The 4310-nt window shown below is 40.7% G+C and overlaps 1 protein-coding gene across 2 annotated transcripts in view; it reads left to right on the top strand.

Moving 5' to 3' along the window:
- The window catches only part of LOC107758334 (amyloid beta A4 precursor protein-binding family B member 1-interacting protein), a 38138-nt gene that overhangs the window by 2668 nt on the left and 31160 nt on the right, over positions 1-4310 (top strand). The window contains exon 1 of one of the 2 annotated variants that reach the window (XM_016576051.1): positions 324-445. The exons of the other annotated variant lie outside the window; for it this stretch is intronic. The gene's annotated coding sequence lies outside the window, so the exon portion shown is untranslated. Of the gene's footprint in view, positions 1-323; positions 446-4310 lie in introns of those variants that run through there. 2 annotated transcript variants of the gene reach the window in all.

Below are 4310 nucleotides of genomic sequence, written 5' to 3'. Positions count from 1 at the left end.
TGCCTTCACAACAAAAATGCACTAGCAAGCAGGTTTATAAAATGACATTCACTTTATGTTGAAGCATGTGTCATTGCTGACAAAAAGCAGACACGCATAACAATGGCATTAATTATTAACAGAGAGAAATGCTTATCAATCATTGACCAATATGTAATCTAAAGAGAAATAATAAACTAGCTCTGGTTGGCTTGTCTCATACACAATCTCAACTGTGCCACTACTTTTCAGCGTCACATGGAATGCAGAAACAGGTTTAGACCTGAACTTCCGTGTCAGGCAGGAAGTAAGTGAAGTGTCAGTGACTAACAGAAGCGCTACAGCTCAGCACCCTGCTGCATGTGGGTTGGGTGGTGTCCACCGTTAAACAGGAAAGAGAGGCATTTTACAGAAAACTTATTTATGACCCCATCACCTAGTCATTAAAGCTGCCAGATAAACCAAGGTAAGTGATGTTTTTCCTCAGACAAATAGGACTAGATTCAGTGGGTTGTCTATTTTGTTCAAATACTTGTTACAGCTGACACTAATCAAGTAAAAAGATGATTTTGTAGTGTCTCTGGTGCCTAAGACTTGTCTAATTCCACAGTTCTGTAAATTGTTGTCATAAATAAGTCATTTTAATTGTTTTTATGAAAAAAGGAGTTAAAATGCTAGACCAGGATGCTGTATCTCTACCTGTATGTTGTACTGATGATTATTGATTAGGGTCCAGACATAAAGATGACATGGGCAGATTTGCTTTTGACCATTAAGTTGTTTAAACTGGGCAGAAGGCACTGTGGAAAATATCTCAAACTACTGACTCTTTTCTTATGACTGGATTAATTGTCAATTAAATCATTATATTGTTACATTGTTTGACACGGCAAACAGAACAAATAACACCACACCCATATCAGTGTGATATTTGCTAAAACACACTAATCTAATAGTTTTGGACTATCCACTGAAGTAATACAAAAATCCATCCAGAAAAATATTCCACATGCATAAGTTTTAGCCTCAAAGCATACTTTTTTTTTTGTCTCAGGCTGTACTTATGATGAAGAGGTTTAGTGTTTCAAGCATAACAGCTAAAGTATACAAGCACTGCGACAGGAATCATAGAACGGCACACCAGCTGAGCTAAAACTCTGTGCCGGAGTGTTTGATGAAGAAACAAACAGGAGGCTGTTTTTCTATCAGGTTACCCCAAAGTCAACAGTCTGTCTGGGTCTGTAATGACTGTTTTCCTCAGACTAAAATAACATGATAGCATCGATAGCATCTCGGCGATTTTAAAAAGCATTACTGCAGCAACATTATAGCTACAAGGCTACTGTGAAAATGGTGAAAATGAGCTAAATTATTTTTTTCAGAATCATGGAATGCTGCAAAATATATCTGTTTGTAGGTTTTCTAACGTCTTACATTAATATTTAATTCTGTGGTAAATGCTAACAAGACCGCAGCCTCAAAAATGACATTTGAACGTCAACATATTTGGTAAAACTTTAGAATAGGAAACACATTTCACAATTAACCAAGTTTTCCCACAATAAACTGCTAATTTGCTGCTTATTAATAGTTAGTAAGGTAGATGTTAAATGTAGGTATAGGGTATGATTATGGGATCTAAAATATGGTCATGCAGAATCAAGGCATGGTCAAGGCATTAATATGTGCTTTAAATAGCCAATATGCTAGTAATATGCATGCTAATGCGCAACTAGTTAGTGGGAATTGGTCCTTAAAATAGTGTTACCAAATATTTAGTCTGTTTGTTTAGGAATCAACTCTTATTGATAGTGTTTGCTAAGGCAAGCATCACTATTACTATTGCATTTAAGGTAGGTATTTGAATTCCAAAGTAACTTTAGGCAAATACTGTAACTAATTTTGTACTTTTCATTTTATACAGATTATGAATTATTGCATAAATTGAGCAGCTTGTCGAAGAGAGATGTGCTACAATTAACCAAGTGTTCCCACAATAGACTGCTAATTTGCTGCTTATTAATAGTTAGTAAGGTAGATGTTAAATGTAGGTATAGGGTATGATTATGGGATCTAAAATATGGTCATGCAGAACAAGGCATTAATATGTGCTTTAAATAGCCAATATGCTAGTAATGTGCATGCTAATGCACAACTAGTTAGTGGGAATTGGTCCTTAAAATAGTGTTACCAAATATTTAGTCTGTTTGTTTAGGAATCAACTCTTATTGATAGTGTTTGCTAAGGCAAGCATCACTATTACTATTGCATTTAAGGTAGGTATTTGAATTCCAAAGTAACTTTAGGCAAATACTGTAACTAATTTTGTACTTTTCATTTTATACAGATTATGAATTATTGCATAAATTGAGCAGCTTGTCGAAGAGAGATGTGCTATGCTATATGCTATATATAAGTGTACTTTTCACAAGGGACTCGCAGTAAGCTAGTATGAGTTGTACATGGGCCAAACACATTTATATCAGACATTTACTTTTTAAAGAGCAAGTTAATGAAATGAAATATATCCGAAATATACAAAATTCAGGACTTTGTTACAGTTATCCTGCAAGGTAAGACCGGTTTGATTGCAGTATAACTAAATAACTTTCTTGATATTTAATTCAAAACACATGCAATTGTGAAACAAATGGAAACACTGAGCTTTCCAGACTTCAAATCCTGCACAGATGCCCTTGCTATGGAATATTATAGTTACCATAACACTTAACAAAACAAAATAATTTTTTTTCTTGAAGCAGAAAATATACCTGAAAATAGACAGTATATAGAATTTCTGACCTTATCACCTCAAACATGTCACCAAACATTTACTCTTGACACAAGGTTTCAACATGACTAATGCTGTGCAATTGCATGTTTTCGGTTCTTCCTGTATTGGTACATCAAATCGATGTAGCATAAATCTAAGACATTTGCTTATATTTTAATGTGTATGTATACTGATAATATATTGATGCATATACTTGTCAGTTGTTTGGAAAAAGACACCGCGTTGTGATAGTTGCAGAGACATTGTGAGTGTCATCTGTTTCCGGTTGGAAACTTTGATGCTTTCAACATCTTGTGAGGGGAAGTCGCTGTAACCACTTCCCCATGTGTAGCAGCACAGAAACAGCTCTCTTATTGGCTGCACGGCAGTGCTTCATTATACAAGAGCATTGTTTTACTCACAGGTGCTTGTGGTACAGACTCTGCCAGTTTAGTCTGACATAATATCAGCTGAAGAATTTGTTTTTGTTGGAGTTTTGTTCATATTTTAATGAAGAATCACCTGTGTTCAAGTAAAATCGAAAAAAAAAAAGTAAAAATTAAAATTTTAACATAAAAAAATTAATATGGCATTAAAGCTTGTTGGTTTGAATTCTACTCCTCGTCTCTTTGCTCCGTCGTCTCCATGCTCCACACAGTAGCACGACGTGACAGAATACCGGACCAACAAAGAAGTAAGCGGCATCATTCCCCCGTGTTTGTTTTCCGCCTTTTGTGAAAGTTTTTTGTTTCCCCTGTTTTCCCCGCGGCATGGAAATTGCCGCTCGGTTCGCCGCCCTAGCTCGCCTGGATGTCCCCTTTGTTGATTATTCCTGGGAGTTTTGCAGGTTCGCTACGGCCTTAGATGACTCCACCCTCAACTCGCTGTTCTGGCACGGGGCCAACTACCATCGCCCCGTGGAGCTCCCAGACACCACGGGACTAAGCTGGAGGGAAGGAATCCTCCAGTGTATGGAGAGCGTCCTGCCCCGAGCCAGAACCAGCCCACCGGCCGCGGCATCGTCAAGTTCACCGTCTGCTCCAAAGTTCAGCGCGCCGGCCGTGCCGTTGTCATGCCCGCCGGCCACGGCTCACTCCAGCCCACCGGCCGCGCCGAAGACAAGCCTGCCAGCCCCAGAGCCCGCTCCCGTGTCGGCTCCAGCCCCAGAGCTCTCTCCCGTGTCGGCTCCTCGAAAGCGCCTTGCTGTGCCTGCTCCTCCAGAGCGCCCTCCAGTGCCAGCACCTCGTAAGCGCTTCCCAGACCCCCAGTCAAGCCCAGGGAGGGCTCCTGATCACCCGTTAAGCCCAGGGAGGACTCCTGATCACCCGTTAAGCCCAGGTAGGGTTCCTGATCCCCTGTTAAGCCCAGGTAGGGCTCCAGGCCCCGAGTTCAACCCCTTAAGTCCTCCCAAGGATTTTTTTTTGGGGGGGGGGGTAGTAAGGCTCCAGCCGTAGAGGCCGAGGCGGGGGTTGGGGCCGCGGCCTCGGAGGCTGCTTCACCGTGGCCTCCTAAACTACCTGCTCCGCCATGGCCTCCCGAGTCCCCTGCTCCGCCATGG

This window comes from Sinocyclocheilus rhinocerous, unplaced genomic scaffold, assembly GCF_001515625.1.
Source record: "Sinocyclocheilus rhinocerous isolate Xijiao unplaced genomic scaffold, SAMN03320098_v1.1 scaffold1213, whole genome shotgun sequence".
NCBI classification, from domain to species: domain Eukaryota; kingdom Metazoa; phylum Chordata; class Actinopteri; order Cypriniformes; family Cyprinidae; genus Sinocyclocheilus; species Sinocyclocheilus rhinocerous.
The sequence above is the reverse complement of the archived record's forward strand: the minus strand, read 5'-3'. Positions and strand labels throughout refer to the sequence as shown.